Raw genomic sequence first — 16,589 nt, forward strand, 5'->3', positions numbered from 1 at the left:
GGAAGATCATTTCACCATCCTATATGGTGGTCCTATTTTGCCAGTCCCCTCTCAAGCTCTATCTCGATCAGCTCTGCCTGGAGTATAAGAGTCCAACAGATTCTCATTGAATGAGACTTTAACTGCTATTAATGCTTTGCATACGGGCAAAGTGCCAGGACCTGATAAAGACCCAAGTGACATCTTCCGTTCAGAACCTAACATATGGGGCCCCCTATGTCAAAGCCCTCCCAAACAGGATAGTGGAGGGCGAGGACATACCTCAGTCCTAGTTGGCAGCATGGATAATTCTTATCTTTAAAAAGGGTGAAAGGACCTCCCCAGGCAATTACAGGCTGTAATGCCAAACTTAGATCTCCCCTGGATCAAGGTATGTACCGTCACTTTCCCAGGGAGAGAATATCAGTTCCAAACTTATGGAATATAACATATACACAGCACTTCCTAAGGTGGGCAAACTTTCAACACTCCCCCAAAGGCAAGGCAAGAAAACAATATACCAAGGTACTTTGTGCATCACTTGCCAGGAGTAGAACAACTTCCTATAACACAATTACTTGCTAGAAGGGAATTAACCCATCCTTCTACAACAGAATACTTGGCCAAGAAGAGTCCACACCTCCTGCTTCAAGGAAAAGACGAATTCAAACATATGGAATATATACATTTATTAACACAATACTTCAATCACGGGCAGGCAGAATATATATATTGATCATGGCAGACTCTCACATATCAAATAACCGATTGAAATACACAATCAAAGCAAATATATATATGTAGAAATATATATGTATGGATATAAGAATCAGAAAATAAGAAGGAAAGGAGAGAATCAGTAAAGAATCAAGAGACAGTTAGTAGCAGAGACACCTCACCTAATGCTCCATCATTTCACCCCACTTTGCTCAAGGGGAGTCCATTGCTTGAACCGGGTGAAAGTTCAGAGGTGACACCACTCTGCCGTGACAACACGTCTGCTCCACGGCGTGAACTTCCACCAGGCCAGTGTAGGCTCCCCTTTTTAATACAAATTCAAACACAGCGAAGCTTCTAGCAAGCCTCGCCCCCTCGTTCTCATGAGAGCTCGTACCAGCCTGCTCCAAGGCCACTGCAACGGTTGATCAGGCCTTTGCTATGGCTCCAAGACAGACCATGTACATTCCTCTGATAAGAACCAGTTCTCTCTAGTCAGAAAAATGCGAAAAACAGGAGGCAGAGCAGAACATGCCCTCTTCTTCGTGCAGGCACAGGAAGTTAGTTAAGCCGTGCACACAAAGGCCCAAAGCAAGATGGAATCAGAAAAGCAAGGATGACATGAAACCATGTCAAAGGCAACAGTTAGCACCTATAATTCTCATCCACACAACTTACAAGCACCACTGTGCACACAGAAAAGATTGAAGCAAGGTAAAGTCGGAAGGCAGAATGACATTAGACCACGTCAAAGCCAATAGGTCAAAGTCACAATTCACCTAACCCAAATAACACTGTAGACTTTATCCCTCAGTATACCACATTGAGCACATGTGTGCACCACCACCCACAAGACTGCACCTCAACATCCCATACCTTCTATTCTTGGCAAGACTATTCCACTAAAAGACAGAAGAAAAGCAGGCATATGCAAGCCCATCCTACATTAAGGCTAGGGCAACATAACACACTTAAGTCAGTACAAAATGGTGGTGGTTGAGGGTCATCATAGAGTGTCAGACCACAAAAGTGGCTCTTTCACTACACAGGCCCAAAAGCTTGATTGTAACCTAAAAAAGGTTTTTCGTCACCATATTCTATCTAGACTCCAAGATTGGATGGATGAGAAGATGATTCTTTCCCCATATCAAGCAGGGTTACGCTTGAAAGTGAGCTCCCTAGATCTGGTGTTTCGTTTAAATTGTCCCAGTGGAAGTATGTGGCCCTGTTGTAAGATCACTTGCATATTGCTTTTGTTGATCTGAGGGTCGCTCTTGATCTGGTCCCGAGAAGCTTACTGTGGTCATCACTGACCAGCATGGGTATTGATTAAAACTTACTAGATACTTTCATGAGATTGCATGGTAAGACCTATGCCCAAGTAAGGTGGAACAGGGGGGAGTTAACCGATCGTATACCCATTGTGCGAGGGGTATGACGGGGATGCATCCTTGCTCTCACCCTGTTCTCCCTCTATATCAATGACCTGGTGGATTATTTACTAAAAGGTGTCCATGATTGCCCAAATATGGAGGGTCCCCATTCCTGACTTACTGTTCGGAAACAACACCGTGATACTCTCCCGCAATCCCAGAGGGTTGCAGAATTTATGGAACAGTTTTGCAAATTATTGTGACTCTAGATTATGGAAGGTAACACCTCCAAAACCAAGGATATGATTATAAACTCCCACAAAACTTTCAATTGGGAGTTCCATATGTGCAAAGCAGAACTTCAGCAGGTGGACCAATTTGACTGTCTGGGGTGAGGTTTGATAAATCCCCCAAATGGAAGGCCCTTATTTAAAAATCTGAACTTACTTTGTTACATGGTGCAACCTCAGTCACAAGCGATTTAAAGTCTCAGCACCTAAATCTGTGTTCCCAGTCATTGAAATTTACAGGGCCAAGGTGCAATCAGTGGCCTCTTATGGGGCAGAAGTATAGGGGGTGGAGAATTCTCATGGATTGTTTAATTAAATCATTGTTTTGTCTACCACAAAGCACCCCATAATTCCTCCTTTTCTTTGACAATGGCTTTAAAAGAATAGGGGACCTTGTTAAGCTGAGACCTTTACTTTATTGGGCTATATTATGGACCACCCTCGAACTGGCTATATACAGGTATGCTTTTGAGTATGTTTTATCTTTAGGGAATAGTACCATCATCCCATGGGGTAATTTTATAAAAGCACATTTGGATTTGCAAGGCCTAGGTATGCTCTTGTTAAATCCCTCTCAGATTAATGCTAATTTGAAGGCTCATGTTAAGGAGAAATACTGGGCCTTTACTATTGAGTCATATCATTGCAATGCAAAGACAGGTGGTTAGATGGAGGATTTTTTGATTCTTAAACCTGTCCATGCATTAGAATCATTTATGGATGCTTCTATTCTACCACTAGCAGGCACCTTGGTAATTAAACTTCAACTTGGCATGCTACTTATACATGATTTTACATATAAGTGGGACCCTGCTAGACACAAATTACAGGATTGTTCATTATGCTCTGGTGGTACTGAGGACATAGAACATTTACTTTTTTTTTGCCCAGCGTATGCGTTGTAATTTATCCTAATGATCTCTAATGCTGCAGTTGATCCTACTGCTTTTTTAATGTCATTTCCTTTTAATATTGTTGTACATTATTGGTTTGTCCCTCCACCCCTTCCCCAGTTAATAGAATGTCCCACAGGGAGCCTACCTTAGAATGTTCATGAGTGACAGAGCAGTTACAGAGAGTAGATGACTGGAATAAAGAAGACTCTTCATTTCCTTCTTTTCACGTGTATTTTTTGGTTATAATTGCAGTAATAAGTTAAGCCCAGGAGGTCCTGGTTAAAGCCACAATATACTTTTTTAGGCACAAGACATTATGCTGAAGCTTATAGGATTTTAAGATCCGATTGCAGTAGTGGGATGGCTTTAAATCTTGGTTGCTACCTCGTAGCAGTGAAGCGTATAAGAAAAGCATTTGGAATCCCACTATAAGCACAACTAGATTAAGTCTCCTTAGATAAACCTTTCTCTGACATATGTCAATTAGCATAATATTCCTGACGGTTGTGTCTGCACATATACTGTTTGTAAAAGATGTTTTTATGCATGTACATTATCTGGATGAATTTAATGATTCTAACATTTGCATGTTTAAAGTTTATGACTTGTAGCTGCTTTCTTTGCTCTTGCACTACTCACATGCATTTTGATTTTATGGCACGACACGGAGGCCAACATTATGCAATAAATCCTTTATTGCTATCACTCAGCAGCAAGAAAAAACAAACATCATGTTCTTAGAATAAAGAATATAGAATCTCTAAGAACATTCCAACACTAACAAAACTCCTCTACATCATCTCCTCTCCCTTCTTTTATTGCTGCTGCTCAAAGAGATAAGTATAAGTTATTTCGATTATTATTGTTGGTAATTAAAAATTAATGGCTTTGAGAATGTTGGTATATATTTAAAGAGACAAAGAAATATAAGCTTGATTTGGTTTAATATGAAGGTGTGTAGGTTAATTATTTAATGAAACATTAAACAAAATGTTTTTCAAAGATTAAGGAATGAAAAATATCTGGTGAGTATTTTGAAGGTAATAGCAATCGCATGGGGTTGAAGTGAATTGGGAAGAGTTTAGCCCGTTTTTTATTGATTTATACGTCATTTAGTAATTCAAGGATATAAAGGTAATTTATAAAGCACATCCCGATCGTAGGAAATGAGTTTCGGGTAGAGTTGTTAGGTAAAACAGGAGAAATAACTTGAATGCCGGTTGGGGAACAGTAATGGACAAAGAGCGTTTAGTTTTAAAACACGAGCGAAGCTCGCGCGCTTACCGTAGCGTGAAAGCTTTCTCTGGAGCTACGTGTGTAGAATGCTGTGATTGGCGCGTTTGTTTGTTCTACAAACGCGCTTGAGAAACAAAGAGAAATGTCCCTCTAAGGATCTCTTACAGACGTTGGTTGCCTAGCAACAACGTTGTTGAATGAGACACGGTGATTTTTTCCAGTCAGGAGAAACGCGAAGGGTTGTTTCTTGAATCGGAGAGCAGGGAGATTGATTAATAGAATGAAAAATAACTTTAATAGGTTTTCTACAGTGGAATTAATATTTTAGGGATAATATTAAAATAAGATACGAATTAGAGGAAAATAAATAAATTAATATTAAGAAAAATTAGTGAATAGATAAAAAATAATAATAATTTGACTGATTAACTTTGTTTAAAGGTTAAAAAAAATGGAACAAGGAGAAGGAACAATGGAGGAGAGGTTAAATGAGGCAATAGAAAGAATAACAACGTAAGTTTCTATAAGGATGGAAAGAAAATTAGAATTATTGGCAAAGTCAAAATGAAATAGACAGGAGGAAGAAAGATTTTGGTCAGCCCCTGAAAATGAAACTGCGCATTGTAGTAATAAGAAGGCGTCAAGGAAAAGAAAACATGTATCTTCAAAAGAAGATCATGGTAAGAAATAAAAAGTAAATGAAATGGATTATGATTACTGTTCTGACAGGCAAATATCAGAAGCCATGGGCGTAAATGAAGGGCAAGCAAGAGGCCCAAGTGAGGAAGCCAAAAGAGGTGTACGCAGACATAAATATGTGGTGTGTGATGATTCCTCTGAGAGTGCAGAGATAGAACTGAGTTGTAGTGATGATTTTGATTCAGACGAAGACATACAAGTTAAAAGGGGAAAAAAGGATGAAAGTTCAAGAACAGTGAGTAAAAATATTAAAGATGCATTGGGAGATGACATGTTTGACCCATTGCTTATCAAACATCCATTTTCCCCGGAATGGTCAACATCCGAACACGTGGCGCAGTATTTGGAATACTGGATGAGAAGAGAAATTCCAAAGGAAGTGAGAGTAAGACTCAGATCTGAGTGCCCTCGTCCTTTGGTAGATAATAAAGTGTTAGTGACGCCAGAACTTGACCCGAAAATGATTGCTTTTATTGCGAAAGGGGGTCGGGACCCTAGAAAAGGAATTGATAGAGAGTTAAAATCCTGCCAAGATAGGTTACTGGATGTGATCGGACCAGTTTAAAAAAAAAATTGATATGGCAGAAGAGGCCTATGTTGGTAAAAGCAATATAGACGTGCAAGAGCTTCGAGAATGGATTCAAAGAGTTGTATGTTTATTAGGTAATGCAAATACAGCATTATCAATAGAGAGAAGGAAAAGTTTACTATTTAAAATTGACCCAAAGTTGGTAGACCTTGCAACAAAAGAGGAAGGGCCTTTGGCTAAGGGTCTCCTGTTTGGAGATGAATTTATAAAAGATTTATCAAGGTTTGTAGGGGCATTCAGCAGCCTACAAAAATCTCAAAGAGAGATAAAAAAAGGTGTTTAGTGAGCGTGTTTTTGTTTCGGCCGGGAGAACGCGGAGTCGGTTCCCCGGCCGAGGAAATGGAATCACTAGAGGCTCCTTCTCACGTGGTTTTGGAAGCAGAGGCTACCACAGTCAACAATTTTTTCGAGGTGGAGGATTTTTTCCACAGAGACAACCTCCGAGTGGAAGATTTAATAGAGGAGACAGACGAGGAAGAGGTTCGATTGGTAAGTCGAGACCCTTTTGTTACCCACTTAAAATTGGGCGGCAGACTTGCCCAATTTATAGAGAATTGGTGGTTAATAACAAAGGACCCATGGGTGTTGGACACGGTTCAAGGTTACAAGATAGAATTTTTAGCGGAACCAGTTCAGGAAAAAATTCCAAAATTATGCTCTTCAAGGAAGAGCGAATGAAGTTGATAGACTTAAAGGTAAAAGAATTGTTAAAGAAAGGAGCAATAGGAAAAGAGACAGAGAATGTGAAGGGGTTCGTAAGCAATATTTTTCTAGTGGAAAAGAAAGAAAAAGGTGGTATGCGCCCTCAGATAAATTTACATCAAATTAAACGATTGGGTAGTATATCACCATTTCAAAATGGAAGGGATACATCTGTTGAAAGATGTGTTATTGAAAAGAGATTGGATGACAAGGTTGGATTTGAAGGATGCTTATCTGACAATTCCAATATGGGAAAAGCATCAGAGATATTTGAGATTTGTTTGGAGAGACCAGATATGGAGGTTTTTGTGTCTACCTTTCGGCCTGTCATCCGCTCCATGGTGCTTCACAAAGGTATTGTGGCCGGTGGCAGCTTATCTGAGGGAGAGGGGTGTTCGGATGATAATTTATTTAGACGACATTTTGATAATGGATCAGGACAGGAATGCCCTTCTTTCTCATACGAATTTAGCAATAGAGCTATTAGAGTCTCTGGGGTTTGTAGTGAACAGGAAGAAGTCTCAATGTGTTCCCAGTCAACAGACTCAGATTTTGGGGTTTGTAGTAGATACAGAGGAAGCAATTTTGAAACTTCCAAGGGAAAAATTAAAAAGGATACGAAAAGAATTGAAAAAAGTATTGAAATTGAACAGCATTTCTCTAAGAATGTTAGCTCGCATTGTCGGACTTCTGTCTTCTACAATTCAGGCTATTTTTCCAGGTCCATTACATTACAGGGCTTTACAGAGGTTGAAGGGTTTCCATTTAAGGAATGGTTTGAAATATTCAGAGAGTGTATGTCTATCGCAGGAGGCAAGACAGGAGTTGATTTGGTGGCTGAGGAATATGGAAGCGTGGAATGGGCGAGCAATTTTTGGAGAGAATGCAGATCTGATTGTGGAATCAGATGCAAGCTTGGAAGGCTGGGGTGCAAGATGCGGATCAGTAAGTACTGGAGGAAGATGGACAAGTCAGGAAAAGAATCTACATATAAACTGTTTAGAGTTATTAGCAGGATCTTTTGCAATAAAATGTTTTGGGGAGCAGACTGCAAGGTGTTCTGTTATTTTAAGGATGGACAATATTTCTGCAGTGAGATATGTCAACAGGATGGGTGGACCGAGATGAAAAGGTCTAGCAGACCTAGCGAGAATTTTTTGGGAGTATTGTTTGGAGAGGAATATTTATGTTCAAGCAGAACATATTCCGGGGAACTCAAATTCAGTGGCAGATTGGTTTTCGAGAAACTTTTACGATTCAAGCAATTGGATGTTAGACAGGAAGGTATTTTCGAAGTTGAACCAGTTTTGGGTCCCGTTACAAACAGACCTTTTTGCGAACAGAATAAACGCTCAACTAGAGCATTTTTTCAGTTGGCATCCAGCCCCAGAGTCTATGGGAATAGATGCATTTCTGCAGGATTGGAGGGGTCTACGTCCATATGCTTTTCCCCCGTTTTCGATGATAAGCAGTGTGACAGGAACAATACAGAAATGGAGAGAAACAGTGGTGATGATCACTCCGTTTTGGAGCTCACAAGCATGGTACCCTATGTTATTGGAGATGAGTGTAGATTTTCCAATTCTAATTCCTATGTTTCAGGGGATCTTGCGGGGCCCTCTGGGGGAGGTTCACAGCTTAGTGGATTCAGGTCAACTTCAGCTATCGGCATGGAAACTTTCAGGAGAGTCTGGAGTAAGCCAGAGCTTTCATCAGAAGCATCGAAACTCATTGAGGAATCTTGGGAACATGGAACAAGGAAGGTATATAAGTCTGCATGGAATAAGTGGAATGGTTGGTGTGTGGAAAGGAATTTGGATCCCGTATCAGCAGATGTAGTTCAAGTTATGAATTTCTTGACAGATTTGTATAAAAGAGGATTGGCTTATAGGTCAGTGAATTTGTATAGGTCTGCAATTTCTGCTGGACATGTCTTGGTGAATGGAATTTCTGTTGGACAAGATGTGATGGTGAAGAGATTATTGAGAAGTATCAGACTGGCTAATCCACCTGGTCCAAGGTATACTTCACTTTGGGACGTATCAATAGTACTACGTTTATTTGAGTCATGGGATGATAATAGTCTTTTGGAACTAAAAGATTTATCGTTTAAACTTACAATGTTGTTATGTCTACTTTCATTTAGAAGAGTTTCTGATGTACGGGCCTTAGAAATAACAAGCAGGTGTTTCACTCCCGAGGGAGTTTGTTTTTATATTAAACAAAGAACAAAAACAAATTCTAATGCTGTTTTTTATCCATATTTTCAGGATAAGGTGAAACTTTGTGTGGTACGTTGTGTGAAGGAATATGAAAATAGAACAAGGTCTATTAGACCAGTTGGGGTGGATCAGTTACTCATTTCTTTCAGGTATCCATATAAAGCGGTTTCTTCACCCACTTTGGCAGGATGGGTGAAAACGTTAATGGAAAAAGCAGGTATAGATATAAGTAAGTTTGGTGCACACTCTGTGAGAGGCGCAGCGGCATCAAAAGCAAGAATTTTGGGAGGTAGTTTATAAGATATTTTAAAATGCGCAGATTGGTCATCAGACTATGTTTTTAGAAAATTTTATTTTAAACCTATTGAAAGTGCAGCTCATTGTATTGTTAATATGCTTTGAACTTGCATAATGTTGGCCTCCGTGTCGTGCCATAAAATGTAGATTTTCCACAGCCTTGGTGGGTTGAAAATATGGATTTTATTAGGGACACGGGGGCTAATATTATCTCTCCCTTGATTTTATGTTCCCAAACCTAATGTTTATATCTTGTATTTATGCAGGTCAAAATTAGACTGTTTTGAGATTGACCGATTTCGGTCAAGAATCATCTCTTCGTTGAAGAAGCAAAGAAGATTTTCATTGGATGGATTTGTTCTCGTGTACATGGACTAAGAAGAAATGAAACATGTTTTGAACTTTTTCTCTCTTTTAGCAGGCAATGTCAGAAGGGAGAGGAGATGATGTAGAGGAGTTTTGTTAGCGTTGGAATGTTCTTAGAGATTCTATATTCTTTATTCTAAGAACATGATATTTGTTTTTTCTTGCTGCTGAGTGGTGGCAATAAAGGATTTATTGCATAATATTAGCCTCCGTGTCCAAGGCTGTGGAAAATCTACATTTTAACATGTTTGTTTTAAATGTAATTTAATTGTTATATGGGCTATTCCTGAAATAAACTATTTTGACTGACTGACACGGTTGCAACAACAAAAGAGTCTTAAGTGTATGAAGGTGAGGCAGAAATCAAATTTAGAAAGATAACCAAATGAAAGGAAAAGGAGAATTTAAAAAACTCGTAATGGTCTAAAATAAGGGATGGTAGTGTACACCAAATTACTGTGTGGCACTGCTCAAACAAAGTCCTATCCTCACCTCTGATCACCAATGTGAGAAATTGGGTTACTGGTTGACTAGGGTGTGAGCCCTGGTCAATCAGCAACCAGAATCCTTGTCAGGGTAAGACACGAGCAAACCCCAAATTTACCTGTGCTCACCCACCTGGTAGATTGGTACAGAGCAGTGAGGCTTAACTTAGAGGCAGTGTGTAAAGTATTTGTGCAACACTTCAAACTGTAAAACTGTGAAAACACCACACAAAAAGATCACAAACAAAGTTAGGAAAATAGAGCAAAATGTAATAAATAAAATTACAAAAATCCAATCAGTAGAACCAGCGTTATGAATTTTTTTTTTTTTTTTTTTTTTTTCGAAACCTTTATTACAAATTTCAAAAAATATACAGACACGGGCCTACAACCTCCAGGCTGGCCGCCAACAAATGACATAATCATAACCACATCAATACAAGCAACAACAACAAATAACCAAGTTGCAGAGTAGTGTCACTGGCGGCGTTGAGAGGTCGCAAACATCACATATAGCGGTTTCATTTTAAGTGATGAAGAACAAACAACCAACGAACAAACCCACAAGGCAGCAAAATTCGAAGTGGCAAAAGGTGCTCATCACAGCAGGGAGGGATCCATAGAAGGACAGTAACAGGAGGGGGGAAGGAGGGCAGGTGGCAGAGACAAAATTATCACAGTAGAACAGGATCGCAGGAATGTGCAGACTAAGGGGACAAGGCATCATCCGGGTCCCGCGTGAGGGGTGGGGTGCAAATTCCTCCGCGATAGGAGTTCCAGGGACCCCACACCGTTTTCCATTTCCCAGGCTTGCCTCTCGCCACATACCCCGTCTTCTCTCGAAACATGCACCAGTCCATATTTTCCTTCCAGGCCAAGACCGTGGGTGGCCTCTGGGAGCCCCACAACCGTGCAATGTCACGCTTGGCCACCATATATCCCAGTGTCACCCACCACATTTGCGCCACCGTATAATCATTTGGTTCCCATACATTCAACAGACACCTCCTCGCCTCCGGGAGCAACGCAACATGCGTGACTGCCTGCAGCACGGCATGCACACCACGCCAGAACCGAGTCACCTCCGGACACTCCCACAGAACATGGAGAAAAGTCCCCGCCATACCACACCCACGCTTACACATCCCATCCACCGCATAACCCATACGCATCAGGCCAGGTCCCGTGACATACACTCTATGAAGTATCTTAAGCTGGACGAAGCGAAGTCGGGCCGGTATGGCCACCTCTTTCGGGGAGGCCACCCCGACACCCAATCCTCGTCATCCAGCTCTAGTCCATCAGCAACCCAAGCATCCCGAAGGGCGGTTAACAGCCCCGATCGGTCGTTAATTAGCTTCTTGTAGATCAAGGAGATAGTGCTATCCGGCACATACCCGTCAAGCACTCTATCTTCCAACGGGGAACACACCGGGATAGACGCAACCTCCGGGAATACGGAACGCAACGCGTGCCGAATCTGTACATATCGGAAGTACTCCCTATCGTGCAAGTGATACTCAGCTTTCAGCGCATCAAACGAAATTTTAAATCCCTCTTTCGTCCAGAGATCACCCACTCTACTGATGCCGATCATGTCCCACTTCTCGAAGCCTTTCGTCGACCACAAACCACCCAACCGCTCGGAGGCATATAAGGGCGTCGCCCGGGTCAGCCGATCTCTCCACCCCATCGCCGCGCTCGCCGCATGCCACACCCGGACTGCAACCCGAGTCGGGCCTGTCAAGCGCGCGTCAATCGACCTGGAATAGAGCGCCCGATTATAGTCGCCGCCCGGCAATAACAGTTTATCCATCTCAAAAGCCGGGTTGAGGGCCGGCCCGTAAAGCCCGTGATTTATCGCCGCCAACTGGGAGGCCCAATAATACCGTTTGATGTCAGGGAGGGCAACCCCCCCGTCATACCACGGGAGCGTTAGCTTGGCGAGAGCAATTCGCGGCCTCCCATCCCAGAACAATCGGCGCTGGAGACCCTCAACCTCCCGAAAAAAACTAGCAGGCACGACATCCATCGTGTTTTGTAAGGCATATAAAAACCGCGGTAGCGACATCATTTTAAACAGGGCCGCCCGGCCAAGCGGCGAGAGCGGCAACTGCCGCCAACGCGCCACATCCGTCTTCAGACGCCGGAGAGGGGGAAGTAGATTCTGCGTATACCGGGCCACAGGATCCAGAGTGACAAAAATACCCAGATACTTAAAACCCTGCTGGGCAACCTGAATAGGGCAACCCCGCGGAAGGATGGGGGCCTCCCCAGAGAGGACATAGACGCAGGACTTAGACCAGTTGATGACCAACCCGGAGTTACAGCCGAAGGAGCGCAGTACATCCACTAACACAATCAGCGACTCACGGGGGGATGCGAGGTACAAAAGAATATCGTCCGCATAAAGAGAAACACGATCCTCATATTCAGGAGTCCATCGGAGTCCACGAATCGAAGGGTGCCATCGCAACCATTCCGCCAGGGGCTCCATGGAGAGTGCAAAGAGGAGAGGCGATAACGGACAACCCTGACGCGTGCCCCTGCCCAGTTCAAAGGGAGCCGACACCCTACCGTTTACCACTACCTGAGCCAATGGTCCGCAATACAACAATTTCACCCAACCAATGAATCCCGGGCCAAACCCAAACTTTTCCAGCGTTGCCCAAATATACGGCCACTCCAGCGTATCGAACGCCATAGTCGCGTCCAAGGACGCCAAAATGGCCGGCTCACGAATAAAGGGAACCCTCGCAAGCACCCCATGCAAACGCCGCAGGTTAAGTGCAGTATTACGATGGGGGATGAAGCCGGACTGATCCTGATGTATCAGGTCACAGACCACACTAGCCAAGCGGGTAGCCAACACCTTGGCGAGGATTTTAGGTTCCGCATTCAGAAGCGATATGGGCCTATAGGACGTGACCTGGTCCCGCGGCTTCCCCTCTTTATGAATAACCACAATGGTAGCAAGGCGTTGGTCCAGCGGGAGGGAGCCCGCTGCACGGGCCGCGATAAACATATCGTGAAGATGAGGCGCTAGCGTGTCCGGACGCAGCTTATACAGTTCGATGGGGAGGCCATTAGGACCCATGGCCTTGCCGGAGGCAACTGACCGTATGGCAAGGGCGATCTCCTCAGACGTCGGAGGCGCGTCCATCAACAATTTATCATCGTCCGAAAGGGACGGCAACACAATGTCCCTGAGCATAATGCGGGAATCCTCCTCCGGGCGATCGGAGACCGGGGAGTACACCCCGCGGAAATACTCCGCAAAGCAGTCAACAATTTCTACGGGATCTGTAACACACACACCATCCACTCTCTCAACCTGCGGCACCACACGACTCGCTCTCTCCTTTTTATCCAGCCACGCGATCAGCTTCCCAGCCTTGTCACCCATGTCATACAAACGCCCCTGTTGCTCCCTACTCATACTCTTGGCAGCTTCAGTGACCAGAGCCTTGTAATCCGCTTGCTTGAGGCCAAGAACATGCAGTTTGTCTTCCGTAACACAACCATCCAATTCACCCTCCAGCTCAGAGATCTCGGACTCAATACGAACCACCTCCTCCCGCTCGCACCCTTCTTGGAGTTGGAGATGAGGGACAGGGCCTCTCCTCGAAGCACCGTTTTAAATGCCTCCCATAGGGAGACAGCAGATGACACCGATCCCACATTGTCTTTGAAGTATCGCTCAAGAGATTTAATCAGGGGTGCACGAATAGTGGGATTACGCAGGTACCAGGAGTTAATCGGGACCACCCTCCCCTCCGTACCCAGGACAACATCAAAGTGTAACAAAAGGGGGGAGTGATCTGAAATTCCCCGGGCAAGATGGCGCACCTCCCCGATCCTCCCCGCCTGGGCCGATGGCATTAGAACATAATCAAGTCTCGAAAGGCTACCATAGGCCCCCGAGTGGAAAGTGTACTGTGTCTGTGCAGGATGTTTTAGCCTCCAGCAATCCACTAAACCCAGGGTGTCCAAAAGGCCAGCTAACCAGGTTTGGGCCCGGGGGAGGTCCCGCGGAGGGTAACGATCCTCGGCCCCCGAAACCACTGCATTAAAGTCCCCTCCCACCACTAGTACCCCCTCCGGCAGCCCGAGGAGAAAGCGCCCCAGGTCCGCAAAAGTGGTCGTCTGCAAACCCGGCGGGACATATACAGATACCAACACAAGCACTTTACCCTCCCATCTGCCCACAAGTGCCGTGTAGCGCCCCCTGTCATCATGGAGCACCTCATCAACCTCCAATGGAAGAGAGGTTCTAACCAGTATGCCTACACCCCTCGAGCCAGAAGTGAATCCCGAGTGAGCCAAGAGGCGAAAGCCCCGCCTATTCATGGCACGGAAGGAATTACCAATGAGGTGTGTTTCCTGCAGGAACACAATGTCGGGAGAGATCCGTTTTAAAAACTGCAGGACCACCCCACGCTTTATCCTGTCCCCCAATCCGTTGACATTCCAAGAAAGAAGTCTCAGTCCCCTACCCCCCATCACAGCCAGCACCAATCAGCCCCCCCCCCCGGAGAGCACATGGATCATAGAACAACAATACTCCTGCCTTGCGATACAAACAAACAAAACCCAACCCCAACCCAACATACCAAGTAAAACTCCCCCCTCCCTGCACCCCTGCGTGAGCCCAAACAGCCCCCCCAACTTGCAGTGTGCCTGTCGCCCTCGCATAAACTAAACTACAAAAGAGACCCCCAGAGGAGGAAAGAGAACCCCCTTTAGACTCACCACTACCACCAGGCAGGGGGGGGAGAAAAGGAGAATATTCAAGTAGACCCTGAGCCCAATAAAAAGGTGGCACCATCAAAGGGTAGTATCAAGATCAACACACTAGGCCCGGTCCGGTGGGCACTCGCCACCCGCGGCCCCCGTCCCCCCTCGATCAGGTGTCCCCGGCAAAGTGTCCAGCCAATCTCCCACCGTCTCCGGACGGTCAAAGAAATGAGAGCGGCCCTCGAACTCCACCCGCAGCTTGGCCGGGAAGAGCATGGCGTACTTTAAGTTCATCTGGCGGAGCCGCCGTTTAACGCCCATGAATCCCAGTCTCTGTTTCTGGACCGCCTGTGTAAAGTCCGGATAGAAATTCACCTCAGTGTTCTCGAGCTTGAGCGGCCCTTGTACTCTAGAAGCCTGCAGGATCGCATCTGTGTCCCGAAAGTTAAAGATACGGGCAATGAGAGGCCGCGGGGGAGCTCCGACCCTTGGCTTGCCACCAGGAACCCTGTGGGCCCTCTCCACCGCAAAAAAGTTGCTCAATCCCCTAGGCTTCAGTCGGTTGGAGATCAAATCCTCCACATAGAGATCCGCAGCCGAATCCTCCAACCCCTCAGGCACTCCGATAAGGCGAACATTATTCCACCGGGCCCTACTCTCGGAGTCCTCCAGTCGCCGGTCAACGAGAGTACTGGCCTGCTGGAGCCGACGCATCTCCGTTTGGAGAGCAGCCACATCAACCGTCAGACTCGACGCGATAAGGGCCAAAGAATCAACCCTCTCATTTGTTTTCGAGAGATCGGCCCTGACGAGGTTGAAATCAATCAGGACCGCGTCGAGTTTTTGCGACAAGGTGTCGAGCTGATGGCCCACCGCGGCCTTCACCTCCGCTATGGCGCCCATGATATCCTGCAGGGTCAGGTCCAATGGTAAATCCGGGGCATCTGCAGACCGCTCCGGAGACTTATGCGACCCGCCAGGAGACCCCCTCGGCAAGGTATAGCGGTCCATTACGTTAGCCTGGGTAGGGGCCCCGCGCCGGGTCGACTTGGCCTTCAGCCTCTCTCCATCCTGCTTCGTCGCCATCCCACTGCAGGCTGTGCCCCACGAGTCAGAAGCGGCGGGCAAACCGTCAATCACGAAGGCCCCAGCGGTCGCCTCCGAAAGATAGACCGGGTCCCGGCAGCATAGGCAGTGTCCCCAGCAGGCCAACCACCACACCTCGCGGAAGCGCCTAAGCTGCGAAAGCGAGGAAGGCGAGCAGGCTCAAAAGCGAAAGTGTGGGGTACGCGCCCCTCCAGGTCCGTCGTGCCGTTGTTGTTCACTTTGCCACCGGGTCACCCCCCAACTCGAGTCCGGGGTCAGAAGTGAAGCGGGCCGCAAACTTCAAGCGATGCCCACCACCGTTCCCAGGGTCCAATTCAAAGACGGAAAACAGGCACCACCTCGGCTCAGTGTCACCAACAAAGTCCCCTCAACCAAATCAGGAGAAAGACAGGATAGATGTAGGAGGTCGCGGAGGTCCTCGGGAGCCTCACACCTACGCGGCCATCTTGGTTGCGCGCTAGGCTCCTCCCCCGCGTTATGAATTTTTAAAGAATAAAGTTAGTGTAGCGCCAAAAAGCAGAAAGCGTCAACTCAAGATATTGGGTTGCGCCAGACCAGGTCAGAGTGAAAAGTTCAGGCAGACCGCGATGGAGCGCTGGTCAGATACAGTCCCAGATTCGTCTAGCTGAAGTTTTATTTTCTCAAGTTTTGTGCCAAGAGTCCCATTTGCTTTGGAGAGGGTTACGAGGAGCAAGGACATCATCTCGGCCGGTTGTTGGTGTGGCGCAAAGAGCAGGCCGGGCGTAGTGTACAGCAGGCTGGATCTTCATGTTGGCGGTCTCACGCAGGCTGTTGATGCTGCTCTGTGAAGAGATGGGCTGGCAGCGGCTAATGCTGAATTTTAGTTTGAGCGGCGTGGTCTCAGTGTGAACGGGCCCGTTTGCAGTCACAATG

Source organism: Triturus cristatus, chromosome 12, assembly GCF_964204655.1.
Source record: "Triturus cristatus chromosome 12, aTriCri1.1, whole genome shotgun sequence".
Taxonomy (NCBI): domain Eukaryota; kingdom Metazoa; phylum Chordata; class Amphibia; order Caudata; family Salamandridae; genus Triturus; species Triturus cristatus.